Source organism: Sceloporus undulatus, chromosome 9 (genome assembly GCF_019175285.1).
Source record: "Sceloporus undulatus isolate JIND9_A2432 ecotype Alabama chromosome 9, SceUnd_v1.1, whole genome shotgun sequence".
Classification (NCBI taxonomy): domain Eukaryota; kingdom Metazoa; phylum Chordata; class Lepidosauria; order Squamata; family Phrynosomatidae; genus Sceloporus; species Sceloporus undulatus.
Window position 1 is genome coordinate 20163464 of NC_056530.1, and position 14771 is coordinate 20178234.

The 14771-nt window shown below is 43.1% G+C and overlaps 1 long non-coding RNA gene across 1 annotated transcript; it reads right to left on the reverse strand.

Moving 5' to 3' along the window:
- Positions 1 to 7151: 7151 nt before the first annotated feature.
- On the reverse strand, positions 7152 to 9936 carry LOC121916284. The gene is made up of 3 exons (XR_006100815.1): positions 9795 to 9936; positions 9626 to 9724; positions 7152 to 7810 (listed from the first exon to the last, which is right to left on the reverse strand). It is a non-coding gene; the product is annotated as an uncharacterized LOC121916284 (long non-coding RNA).
- Between the last annotated feature and the right edge of the window lie 4835 nt (positions 9937 to 14771).

Below are 14771 nucleotides of genomic sequence, written 5' to 3' on the forward strand. Positions count from 1 at the left end.
ACCTCTTTAATTTGATTCTCAAAGGAAGGAAGGAATAGTTTTAGTGATTTTCTTCTTGCTGCAAGGAAGTCTTTGCAATTTCTGTGTAAATTTTGCATTGGAGGAGTTGCACCAAAAACAACTTTTTCTGCAGAGGAAATAATATTAATGATGTTAACAATATATCAATAATAATTAATAATATAATATTATTATCGCTGAATAAATGAGTTGCTTATTTTCTGCACAGAAAATACACTTTCCTCTGCACAAATGGCAGTTTTCGGCATTACAAAAAAAACATGTGCAATTTTTGCAAGGAATGAGTCCCTGACTACAGCATTTTGTGTACAAAACTAATATTCCTGCACAGAAAGTTCATTTTCAGTACAGAAAAAGGTATTTGTAATTTTGTCATTAAATAAGGTGCTTTTTGCCATTTATAATTGGTATGGTAAAAGCAACACCACTTTTGCAAACATTCACCATCATGGGATGGGAGAACCATCCTTCAATGCACCGGGGAAAGCTTTGGAAGCAGGCTTTTCTCCTAAACAGGCAAGCGTCAGATGGAACGGTCCATTCATTTGGACCATCTGCAGGCGAAGAGCCCTGGGGAGGCTTCCAGGATCCTTGCTGAGCTGAGGCCCGGCTCTTGTCCCTTAATGTAGAAAGGAGGAGCAAAGTGCGAAGTGATAAAAACTTGTAGGCGATGCAAAATTATTCAGAGTGGCTGAGCTGGGAGCCGTGATGAAAGAGCTGCCAAATCATCTCGCAAAAAACGGGTGATTGGGCAATAAAATGGCTGATGAAATTCAATTTGGATAAGTACAAAGTGATGTGCATTGGCAGAAAATAATCCTAACTCTACATATGCAATGCTGGGTATTAAATCAGCTGCCACTGTTGCAGAAAAAGAGAGCACTCCCTCAAACGTTACACCTGTTCTGTGCTAAACAGAGGTTGTTGGGAGTGGGAAGAGACTTATGGGGCCATGAAGGTACATCTTTGCAATGTAGGATCAGTACTCACCTGCCCTATTAGTGCAAGGGAAGATGAGGACTCACCTACCTGGTGCATGAATTGGTCTGAGCCCTTTTATATCATGGGGAGTTGTAACTTCATATTGTAGTTACATGATTTTCATGGTTTAACTATGCGCTGTATTAAGACTCTTTCTATCTGCCTCGAATGGCCTACCATTTAGATTCATTGGATGAACTCCAACAAAAGTATCTAATATTATAAGAGAGGGACAGAAACTTGTTCCATCTATTGGAAACCATGCTCTATGAGGAGTGGTTTTGGGAGCTGGGTATGTTTCGCCTGGGAAGAGAAGGTCAAGAGGTGACACGATAGCCATGTTTAAATATTTGAAGGGATGACATACTGAGGATGGAGCAAGCTTGTTTTCGGCTGCTCCAGAGATTAGGACACGGAGCAATGGATTCAAACTACAAGAAAAGAGATTCCACCTAAACATTAGGAAGAACTTCCTGACAGTAAGGGCTGTTCTATAGTGGAGCACACTCCGTCGGAGAGGGGTAGAGTCTCCTTCTTTGGAAGTTTGTAAACAGAGGCTGGATGGCCATCTATCAAGAGCGCATGACTGCGAGTTAGACTGGATGGATCTTGTGATCTCTTCCAATGCTAACTTGAGACCAGACTACCTGAAAGACCATTCTTATTCTATTATTCTCCTTTTTCTACATATTGGTGTGGGGAGCTGGTAGTGCCTCCTCACATGTGCCACTGGTTATAACTGTTTCTTTCTTTCCTGGAAACTCACTATAGGTGAGCAGCCAACACTTCATAGACCAGCACCAATCCATGGACCACCACTTGGAATAGCACTACTCTACACCATGCATAATTTCATATACCTATCTTGTCCTTCTCAGTTGCAATTTTCTAAGCTAAACAGTCCCCAACATTGCAACCTTTCTCTATAATTTAGTTGCACCAGTTCCTTGATCATTTTTCTTGCCCCTTTTCTTGTGCCTTTTCTAATTCTAGACTCCTTTTTGAGTCTCCTTTTCATACTGTACCCACATGGACCTGGACTGTATCCAAGCACACTATAGACTTGTACAATGGTATTATGATATTGGCAGTTTTATTGTTCTTTTCTTCCTGACGATCCTCAACATGGAATTTGATTCCCCTCCCACCCACACAGACTGGATCAATGTTTTCATTAAACTGTCATCCTCAGCCTCGGTTTGCTTTCCTAGTCAGCCACCACTTGCTCAGACCGCATCTATGTGAATTTCAGGCTCTTTAATCCCAATATGCATCACGGCATCCTTGCTCACATTGAACTGCATTTGCCAATCTGATGTTCATTGTCCAATCTAGAAAACTCCTTTTGGGGTTTTTCACTGCCTCTTTCTTTTTGCTTCTTGAAATGATATATTGTCCTCAGCAAACTTGACCACTACAGTAGTGCACCTTCTTTCATGATACACAACTATAGTGCTACGATTCCCCTTCAACTGCTATAGCAACATCCTATGGAGCTTTAGGATTTGTAATCTGGTGAGGCACCAGAACGGAGAATTCCCAAAAGCTCTTCCTAAACTGTGAATCCCAGGATGTAATAAGAGAGAACCATAGCGGTTAAAGTGGGATCATAATGCTACAATTATATAGTGTGAAAAACCCTAAATTTAAAAAAAGATTGGTCTTAATATAGATTCTCTGGGGATCAAATACCTTCCAATGTTTTCACAGATGAAAACTGGAACATATGTGTCCAAGCAACATCAGAGAGTGGTCAAGATGGGGAAAAATAATGAAAAGGAAGAATACACCGGCTAAAAGGGGTTACGACAGTTTGATATATATATATATATTATTAACAGTTTGTCTACAAGGAAGAGCAAGAGTCTACTCCCTCCTCTCCTATCTTCCCTACTAAGGTCCAAAACACACTCAAACTGGATTATTCCTGCAACGTGTTTTGGACCTCAGTTAACTGAATGCAAACTAATTTTACATGTTGAACTCTTCTTGTAGCAACTGGAATAAATTGATGGCGAAGGGGGAAAGTGGGAAGGGAAGAGTGAAAGTGGGACATTTTAAAAGCAGCTGGAAAAAGTGGGACAACAAAGGATTGACTGGAACTGTCCCTGCCAAGTTAGGACAATTGGAGAGCATGGGATCCCATTGTTTGCATCCACTCAATGCAAGAACTGACTGCTAGCACCAACCCACTCTCTGCTGTCTATTCTGTAAACATTTACCAATCCGTAAAAGGGCCTCTCTTCTTCTATCTTATGATTTCGAGTTTGCTCAGGAGTCAAAAGCCTTTTACAAGTGTAAGCAAACAAATCACCCCAGCCCACATGTTTGTTGACATCCTAAAAGGTTAGTGAGGCCAGACATGCTTTTACATAAGCTGTGTTGACTTTTTTCAGCAAGGCCTGTCCTGCTATTTGCTTAACAATTTCTTTTATTTAATACTGTTTTCCACCAGTTTACCCAGACTTGACATTAAAGCTAAGAAGCCTGTAAGTTCCTGGAACGTTCATTTTTTAGACGTCTGATGCTACTTGGGTCACATTCCAGTCTTCTGATACAAAGGATGCTCTTAAGGACATGGCAGATACAAGGCAAATCAGGCCACACTTCTCCTTAGAAACCAAGATGACTAAAGTCGGATTGACATACTTTGGACTTCTCATGAGATGATGTGATTCACTGGGAAAGATGCTAATGCTCAGTAAAATAGAAGGGAGTGGGAAAAGAGGAAGACCATATTACAGGTGGATCGATTCAATCATGGAATCCACAGCCCTGAGTTTGTAAAACATGAGCAGCCCTGTTGAAGACTGAGACACTCTCATCCATAGTCTCACAATAAGCCAAAATTGACTTGATGCCAAATAAGAAGATGCAGGGCCTGTTGCAATATTTTGGTAAGACTCTCTTTGCTTATGCAAGTTCCTCCCTCCCTCCTTCCTTCCTTCCTTCCTTCCTTCCTTCCTTCCTTCCTTTTGCTTTATGTCACCTTTGAATAACCAGTAAATGTGGTATAGTAAGTTTAAAAGGTTATTCCCCACAGAGCAATAAAGTTCACTTTCAAGAGGATTCCCTTGACTGGAAAGAGGTTTGTAAATTGTACCTGACCTCTTGGAGCCCTCTGAATGCAAAGGTAGGAAGGGAAAAGAGCATCTGAAACAAAATGATTTGCAAAACTAGAGGTGAATTTTGCAATCCACCATAACCACTTCTCTATGGAGGGGGTCACTCATTCTAAACTGGGTAGCATTACCTTGTGGTTGTCACTGAGGAGGCCTAGAATATCATGTCATTTTTCACTGCTCATCTGAAAAGACCTGTGAGTTTGGTAATTACTGTCCCATAAATTCCCAGAGGAAGTGGCTTCCAGAGTGCCTTGCCATGACCCCGATGTTCGGGTAAAGAAAGACAGTTGCAGCTGTACTCCCATGCCAAAGGCTGTTTGCAAAGTGCCGTCCCCAGAGTCATCAGCATGCCATCTGCTTTGCCGTGGCAAAGGTTCACAGTTAGGAAGATCGGCACAGTGGTGGGAGCAAGTGAGTAAACAAAGCAAGGCATCCTCCTCCTTGTGTCCTCCTTTTCAGAGCACAGTCCTTTAGTTGAAAGGCTGTCCAGGTCTAGTCTGACTTAAAGGTTTATGATAAGAAAGGTGGGAAGAGCAGATCAGGGACCTTGAAATTGCCCTTTATCCACAGTCTGCAGTATCTAGAAAGCAGACTCAGCAGGCAAATCAGCAGGGGCCCTTTCACATTACACAGTTATAATATAGCCACCAACATTTCAGAGATGCAAGCCAGGATGGATGTGGCCAAACAGCATCAGAGAGTGGTCAGGATAGGGAATGTTATTTATGATGAAGAACACATGAGCTAGAAGAGGCTGCAGCAGTTGGCTTTTTCCTGAATCTACTGGGAAAGGCAAGATTCACCTCTCCCCATGCTAAGTTAACTGAGTTCAAATGACTTTCGTACTTTGAACTCAGTTCACAGCAATGGAAGTTAGTCAGGATGAAGGGGGCAAAGAAGGAGGGAGGAAGAGAAACTGGGACATTTTAAAAGCAGCTGAAAATGTAAAGTGACACTGGCTTCACTGGGACTGTTGCTGGATCAGGACAGTTGGAGGGGTGTATTATAGCACTATGATTTCAGTCCAACCACCATGGTTTCATCCTATGGATGAAGACAAGACAAGGAGAGAAGAGAACATGGGGGATGCAAGCAATGGAGAGCAAGAAAAAACTGGAAGGGAAATGGCAAGATGTCCAACTTGGATTTCCTATGATATTTCCACAAATCTGTACCTTTCCGACATCGGTAAGAAAACTGATGGCAGAAAAATAGAATACTGTAGTGATCAAACAGGAATACAGTAGCTTTAGAAGCGCATGTGAATGACAAACAGTTGTTGTTGGTATTTACCACACCTGGAACACAAACGGTCACTTCACATGGTTCCACTTCTGCTATTGATCCCCACCCACAACAACCCTGTAAGGTAGACTTCCTGCAGATAGTGGGAGACCATGATCTCATGACAGATTCCAAGTCCAACACTATAAATATTCCTCTATTCATTCTCTCAGGAGAGTCATTAATTATTATTTTTAAAAAATGGATCCAAGGCTGAAACACAGTGCTACTAAAAATACAATGATTAATGTCCTGTATTTGCATAATCAGAATGCAAAGTAGTAATATGCAAAATGATAATGTGCCTAACATGCAATTTAACTGGCTAGATTTGACAGGCTGGGGGCCAGTGTGGGGTAGTAGTTTGAGTGATGGACTAGGGCTCTGGAGACCAGGGTTCAAATCCCGGCTCAGCCATGGAAACCCACTGGGTGACCTTGGGCAAGTCACACTCTCTCAGCTTCAGAGGACGGCAATGGCAAACCCCCTCTGAAGAAATCTTGCCAAGAAAAACCTCATGATAAGTTTGTCTTAGGGTTACCATAAGTCAGAAATGACTTGAAGGTATACAAGAACAACCACAATATGGCAACCCTGAATGCAGTATCCTTGAGTATCAGAACCCCTGGAAAGAAAAAGTTCAGGCAGGGCCTGCCTCCCTGTCCACCTTCCTACCCTCCCTTCCCTGCCCCTTCCTTATGCTTAGGCCCAAATGGATGATGTGTTCCCAAAACACATTTAGCGCATGGAAGGAACTGCCTAGCTCAGCAGGGGCTCATTTATTAAGCAAAGGAATGGCTAGCTGCAGCTCTATAGCCCATGTGGGCCAATGCCATCAGGCCTATCCTTAAGATACAGAGCCCTCAGTCTGTCCATCTGCCTTGGTCCAGGCCTCAGAGGGAGAGAAGAATGCTGGACCTGATCCCCTTCCCCTCAACCATTCCCTTCTCCTTTTGTGTCGTGTCTTCTTAGATTGTAAGCATGAAGGCAGGGAACCGTCTAATTAAATGATTTTATGTACAGTGCTGTGTAAATTTACAGCGCTATATAAATAAAGCTTAATAATAATAATAATAATAATTTTAAGAGGCAGTCTGGCATTAATAATGCAGTTATTGCCAGTTTCTTGTGCGGGTTAATAAGGCGTATGTATAAGAAGGAGGTGTTCTCTATACATGCGCTGCCAGAGTAGCTGGCTTGATCTGAGGTGGCAGCCGCCGTTCCTCCCTCTGGGGTCCGATGGATTCAAGCTTCTTTTAATGGGAACCCTGCCTGGTGTTGTTAGCTGAACATTACCAGCGTGACTTCCATTGCACTCAGGTGCCAAAGAATATTGGCCATTACTTCTAAGTACTTTCTTCTTTCCCCTCCCTCTCCAGCCCCCATTGCAACAGATTGCAGCAATGGCCATGGCAACAGAAAAAGGACCAGGCGCATGCAAGAAGACAAGGTTTTTAAAGAAAGAACATGCTCCTACACCCAGAAAGCAGCCAAGCATTGATGGCTGGCACCTACGGTTGCCAGATCTAAGGGACCAACGCAGAGTCTCAATGCCCAGACCTTCTTTTCTATTTTGTAGAATCCACACTGATTGAAAAGTTCGATATTTTGTTTCTCTTTCCAATTTTATACTGGGTTAAAATAAACCAGTCCTCGCTCAGCCACAGAAACCCACTGGGTGACTTTAGGCAAGTCAGACTCTCTCAGCCTCAGAGGAAAGCAATGGCAATCTCCCTCTAAACGAACCTTGCCAATTCAACCCTGTGATAGAGTCACCTTCAGGTTGTTATCAGTTGGAAATACAAATGCAATAAGTAAAATAAATAAATACCATTTAACATCACTTGCCAAAACCAGAAGTGGTCATCGGGCCATATCTGGTTGTATTTTCTCCCATTTGGGGCCATTTTGGGAAGTCTGTACAGTCCCCAGAAGGTTATGAGACAGAAACTGGTCCACCGCAGTTGCTCACATCTGCAATAAAGGATGTGTCTGGTTTCTTCAGCCAATGCATCCAAAAATCCAGCAGTGAAAGAGTCCCCTTCTTGTTGTCGCTTTCCAAAGATCGCTGGGTGGGACCCATCATTTCTCATGATGTGGGTCCTTCCTTACAAATCACACACTCACACCCTTGGATGATGGATGGAAGCCCAGCTGCCACACACCTTCCACCACCGCCTGTTTTATTTATACCTTGCCACTTTCCTCACCTTTAACCATTTCTCCACGGAGATATTTCACACCGAGCGTTCCCTGGTACGTGGGCGTATGATGTACTTCCCAGCCTGGCGCAAAACAATGAGGCGAAATGGGGTCTTGAATGGTTTTAATCTCTGTTTACTTCATAAAAGGAGTCCCAGGTGCTATCCATTACTTTCCCAAGGAACGGCTTTAACAGGCTATAAAAAGAAAAAATGTAGTATGTATTAAAGATTTCCATGCTGCGGCCTTACTTGCGGGAGAAAGATTTACAAATAACCGAATTGAGACCAGGGACATTAACTAGATAGAGAGCCCGGGGAGCAGTGACAAATCTGGGGCTGGCATGTAATGGGAGCCATATCTCAGAGCTCACCCAGAGTGGGATTTTGCACAAACAAGGCATGTTTGTAGTCTCTCGGGGTTGCTTCATAAACACCCAGATATTCTCAGACACATAACACACCTCACATACTCATAGAACCATAGAGTTTGAAGGGATCCCAAGGGCCATCTATTCCAACCCCTTGCTATGAAGGAATAGACAACTGAAGCACTCCTAAGAGGCAGCCATCAAATCTCTATTTAAAAACTTTCAATGAAGGAGAGACTTCCAAGGCAGGCTGTTTCACCATCAAGGAGGTCTTACTGTCAAGTAGTTCTTCCTAACATTTGGTCCAAATCTTTTTCCCCCCTTATAATTTTTCAAATGTTTTATTATTTATTTAGTGCATTTATGCCCTGAGCTTCAGCCCAAAGGGCTCCCAGAATGGCATTGTTGTTGTTGTTGTTGTTGTTGTGTGCCTTCATGTCGTTTCCAACTTACAGCCACCCTAAAATGAACCTATCATGGGTTTTTCTTAGCAAGATTGTCCAGAGGGGGTTTGCCTTTGCCTTCCTCTGAGGCTGAGAGATTGTGATTGTGTTCAACCTTTCTACTATTTAAAATGTTAGAACCGATCTGACAGAAGCAGTGCGGATCAATGTTTAGATTACTGAACTTGGAAAGTCATGCAGAGGGCTGACTGTCTTGAGCAACATCTTTACTGTAGGAACTATTAGACAATGAAACAGGCTTCCTTGGAGGCTAAGAGACATGGAGATTCCCATTCATTGGAGGTTTTTAAACAAAGGCTGAATCTTCCAGGAGTATTTTAGCTGTATATTTCTTCACGGCGATGGTGGGCAGGGGGATTGAATTAAATAGTCCTTGGTGTCCTTCCATCCCTAAGATTCTAAGCTTCTGTGACCCACTTATAGCAAATGGTAGAAATGGGCCTATCCAGTATACAATAAATGCTACCCAAACTATATAAAGGCCAATACTCCTGATCCTGTGGCTGGGTAACAAGTGGCTTGGCTTGGGGTGCCAGTCCCCCCGCCATAGGCAAGGCTATTGGAAGATGGATCCTCAGGTTTATATAGGGCAGAACCAATCTAAAGAAATTAAAGTTTGCATGTGGGAGCCTTCCCTCTTCCTAAAAGCTATGAGAATGAGATAAGCACATTGCTAACAGTAAAGCTTACTCCCCCAAGCCTGGTCCCAGTCACCAATCTATTCCTAGCCTTTAAGTGCCAGGGTAAGGCAAGAATATCTATAAGGATCTATGGACCATAAAATAACTCTTTCTTTGGCACTGTACAGCTGCAGATATTTGGCCATGAGGCTGAAAAGACACTAAAACCCATCCTCTTGGGAACAGGGCCCATACTCATTACAGACCCATAGGGATTCCATTTCCAGTCTTGCTTTGAAGACAACCAAGGATGGGAAAAGAGGGCTCTTCTACCCTCCGACAGACTATTTGGTTGCCTTCTGTGCCCACTCTGCGCCTCTACATTTTCACTGGTAGGTCCCAGTGGATGCCTGTCCATTATGGCACATGGGGCACTGTTTCGCCTTACATACATGCTGCCCCCAAACAAATCACTCCTAATGGAATTCCTGCTGACCTATATATGTAAGAATGGTTGCTCGCATGCACCTATATGCCAATGTGTTTAGGAATACCCACTTTGCTCTGCTTCTTACTCCTGGCTCTGCCCATCCACTGCTTTGCCTTCTGCTCTGCCAGTCAGAATGCACACCAGCCATGACTACCTCCTCCTGTTCTCTGGGAGAGAAAAAGAGTGAAGAATCAATGTTTTTCCCTCCTTTCCCTCTTCTTCCAGACATCCACACACCTCATTGTGATTCCTTAATCCTCTTTGCTCTAAGCCAAACAGCTTCATCTCCCTCTCATTGTCTGTTTTGCCTTGGCATGCTGCCAGCTGCTGCTCCTCCTCCTGATGTTGTTGGCAGGGATTTGGAAGGACCCCGACATCTTTGCAGTCTCCTCCAAGCAGATATGCATCTTTGCAACTAATCTTTGCTAAATGCAATCCTTCTCACCACTGCCTGTTCCGTGCGCACAGTCAAACCCGTGCAAAGAGAGAAAAGCGTGGTTGCTTCCCATGCCCGAGGGTGCAATCGACACTGCAGAAATAATGCAGTTTGACATCCCTGTAGCTCCATCCTATGGAATCCTGGGATTTGTACTTTTAACAAGTCTTTAGCCTTCTCTGCCAAAGAGTGCTGTTGCCTCACACAGATACAAATCCTGTGATTCTCTGGGATCATGGCAGTTAAAGTGGTGTCAAGCTGCATTATTTCTACAGTGCAGATGCACCCTTAGAGAAGGAGAAAACATTCAAAGCAGTACAAAATAGAGCAGAGAAAGGGATGAAGAAAACCCTCATGGAGACCAGAGTGAAGGAGCTAGGGAGGGAGTTAACATATCCTCCAACATTTCATTGATGAAAAGCAGGATATGTGGGGCTGAGCTCACCCAACCCCACTTTAATGGCTTGTGAACAGTTTATATGAAATGCCACTTTTTTCTGCTTATACCCAGCTTGATGCTAAGAGTATCTTTGGAGGTCCACTAAATGAGATGAAGCAGGCAACCTCACTGAGAGGATCTTCTCAGTGGTAGGACCCTTGCTGTCAAATATCTTCTCTGCCCCTGAGAAACCCTGGGAGGCATGTTCTTTATTGGCTTCCCATTCCTAGGTAAAGATCCATTTCTTTGCCCAGGCCCTTAACAATGGAGTTTATCAGACAAGGCAAATTGGCAGTATAATCCAATGGCAATCTGAACGCTATCATGGGGTTTAACGTTATTGCATGATAACCCACTACATGCAAATTTGGGCAATGGTAAGTCAGTCCGAACGCAATCATGGGGCTTCACGTTATTGCATGATAGACTACCACATGCAAATTCAGGCAATGGGAAGTCGGTCCGAATGCAATCATGGGGTTTCACGTTATTGCGTGATAGACTGCCACATGCAAATTTGGGCAATGGCATGCTATTTTCAGGCAATGGGGAGCCAGTTCGAATGCAATGCACATTCACGAAATTGCGCTAAACTAGCAACTTTAAGTGAATGTGTTCTGGCCCCACTTTCTTTTCATTCAAATTTAAGAGAAATTCCTCCCATTTGATAAACTCCAATGTGTATGTTTTTTGGCTTAGCTTCTAAAGCTTCAAATGGGTGTTTTTCCTTTTTCTGCTGCTAACAAGGAACTTAATAAGGCTACCATTTTACTGTGTGTGTTGCCTTTTTAAATATTGCATGATGCTGTTGCAGTGAATGTTCTGTAAGCTGCATGGAGAGCATATGGCGATGGGCGGCCATATAAGCAAAATAATAATAATAATAATAATGAATTTTTTAAAAAATTAAAACACCCTGAAACGGTCAGACTGACACGGTTATGGCCCTGATTGCTGTTGATAACTTTAATTGGTTTTAATTAGGCACATTTCATCAGACAAGGGAGGAGCATATGGTCCTATTTATTGCAAGCTAATTCAATTGCCTCAATAATAAGGGAAATGGATAGGCCTGCCTGCCATTCTGTCCAGGAGAGCAGAGGAGATCTCTGCCCCCAAAAAGCAAAATTGGAGCACTCTGCTTCCTTGGAGGGTTGCTTGTTTGCAAACAAGTTGGCCTTAAGTTTAACCCGCCTCAGATTTAATATTCCTCGAGGCATAAAACAGATTTTTATGAGGCTCTGAATGTATCAGAAGTGCAACTAGGGAAATGGTGGGGATTGTTTTAAAAAATCAACATTCCTAAGCAGCTGGGTTATGATGGCTTCCTTGTTTCTTCTCTTGGCTTGATTTTAATCATCAGGCAGGGCAAGGGGCAAAGAATTGGGATCTATGTAAGGGCGCATGATGAAATCGCTGAGCAAGACAGCAGAGCCAAGGTTTAGGTAGCAGTCTTAACAAAGCCGTGGGTTGAAGTCAATGCCTTGGAGAGAAATTGTGTTTGTAAAAAGACAAGTGAGTGTTAGGGGTGAAGAAAGAGAGAGGCAAGGAAGAGAACTGCCTTTGTAAATTGCAACCTTCTATTCTGATAGTGCAGGTGAATTCATGCCATAATTTGCTCCTTTTCAAGCTAACCCAAGCTTGTTTTCTCCTTTCCCAGAAGATAGCATACCTTCCGTCCTTTCGCAGCTGAAAGCTGGGACACATATGGACAAGCGACATCAGCATATGGTCAAGCTGACAAATGTTATCAGTCAGGGAGACTATACAAGCTAGGAGAGGCTGCAGCAGTTTGCTTTTGCCTGATCCTACTGGGAAGGGGAAGATTTTGACTCCTTTGCTCTCCTCCCTGCTGTGTTAACAAAGTACAAACTGCTTTGTTTACTTTGAACTCAGTTTGCAGCAACCGAAGTAAGCTGAGGACAAATGGGAAAAGTGGGGCGGGGGGTGTTAATGTTAATGTGGTGTCAAATTGCTTTAATTTTTGCAGTGTAGATACATCCAAAGGCTGAAAGAGAACCACCGGGATATTTATGCACAGGTCCTTCAAGATGGAAGGTATCTAATTAGTGCCTAATTAGGTCAGTATCTATTACATAACAGGAGCTAGGTTAATAGGTTTCCCTCTGGACGTTATCAGACAAGGGAAATTGGAAGTACTGTATAATCCAATGGCAATCCAAACACAGTTATGGTGTTTAACGTTATTGCGTGATAGACTACCACATGCAATTTCAGGCAATGGGATGTCAGTCCGAATGCAACCATGGGGTTTCATGTTATTGCATGAGAGGCGATCACACGCAATTTTGGGCAATGGCAAGCTATTTTTGGGCAATGGGAAGTCAATTTGGACTCAATTCGAATTCACGTAAATTCACTGAACTAGCGAATTCACGTGAATGTGTTCTGGCCCCACTTTCTTTTCATTCGAAGTTAAGAGAAATTCTTCACATGTGATAAACTCCTCTCCTTTGCCCAACTGAATGGGGTGGTCAACTTCAGCATCTATGGCTCCTGCCAACTCCATTTGGGAAGAAAGATGCCCTCCTACCCCAGTTCTGACTCCTTGAACTCAGAGAAGGCTCCACTATTAGGAATTAAAGTTTACTGACAGTTTGCCTCCTCCTCCACATCTGAATTGTCCAGGGGATGAATTACAACAGTCAGTGAAATTTCAAAGGATGTTAAATGGGGAGGTTTGTACATGTGGATCTGCAGGGCAAGGAAGTGAATGTGTCCTCCACCGTTTCATCTTGCAATTCCCCTCTCTTATGATGAAGTCCCCTTTAGCAATCATGTGCCCATTCCATCAGACGAATGATGCTTTTACCATTCTGTCTCATGATCCATTGATAGCCTTTGTACCTTGTCGGCGCAGCTTTGAGCATCTCAAAAAGGCATTTATATTGAGGCTTTAGTGATCCAGCGATACATTTATATTGAATCAATGTATTGGCCGGGCAACATCAGGAAATAATTCTGTCACTGTCTGACAGTCCTGATTTTCATCACAATGCAGTGTGTGTGTTTGGATTTGGGGCGGTTGTACAAGCGGGGAAGGGGGGCTTACAATTGTCAGACTAGTTCTGCTACTTAAACTAAGCCAGTCTGTGCAGTCAGCAGTGTGGGGCTTTATCCAAAACAATGCATGACCCATCTCTGGGAAAGTGGGAGGCCAGGCCACTAATACGATGAATTCAAGCACACATGCACTTTCAGATGCCAGCAAGCATTTTTGTTTCCATCTCTGCCTTTTCATTCTAAGGTTTTGGACAAATCCAGCCACCTGCCACTATCCCCTGTTTTAAGGGATCATGTTTAAGAAAGTCTGTTGATTCACCTCCTGCAGTTTCAGGTTGCTTTTACAGTGGCCTTCCTTGTGCTCTTCAGTTCAGAAAACAGTTAAGTCTTTTCACTTAGCAGATTGAAGGCACTTGTCTGACTTCTCGCCTATCAGTACCGTGGGTAGAAAGCAGCTGAATGGCAAGGTTTTGTGATCTCATATCCTTCAATATTTTACACATGAAAACCAGGATACATGTGACCATGTGCAACACGAGAGTGTGATCAAGTTGGCAAAGGTTATTCATGGGGAAGAGCACGCAAGCTAGAAGAAGCTGTAACAGTTTGCTTCTGCCTGTGCCTTTTGGGAAGGTCAAGACTCTGCCCTTCCTCTCCTCTTCAACTTGCAGAGATAAATGAGTACAAACTACTTTTGTACTTTGAATGCAGATGGTAGCAAGTGAAGTAGACTGAGAACAAAGGAGGAAGTGGGAAGGAGAGAAACTGGGACATTTTAAAAGCAGCTGGAAAAGTGGAAAGATAAAGGATTCATTAGCGCTGTCTCTGCCAAATCAGGACAGTTAGAGATTATGCAATCTGTGTTGATGGAAGAATATGGTTTTCTCTCATTTCACATAGTCAGAACCCCCACAACAGTCTCATTCTAGAACAGAGTAGGATGTTCGCCCTGGTTGCACGCATACATACACACACAAGAAAAAAAACACACACACACCAACATATTCAAGGAGTACCGTTTGCTGCTCAGTGTTTAGCAAGCCGCTTACCAGTCTCATCATTTTTTAGCTTGTGTTTCTTCCTAAGATAGCCACTTCTAGATCATTTTTCTCATTTCCTTTTTTGACAACTCTGAAAACTTAGAGAGGGAGAAGAGATAAAGGTTGCTTTCGTCATTGCCTATGCAATAAAGGTTACAACAAGCATATCTAGTTCCTCCATGACACATAAATGTTAACAGGGGGGGGGGGGGTTTGGTAGTAAGGAACAAGGACTGAGTTGTCTACATGGAAGGAGTCTATAGAAGGCCAGTTTA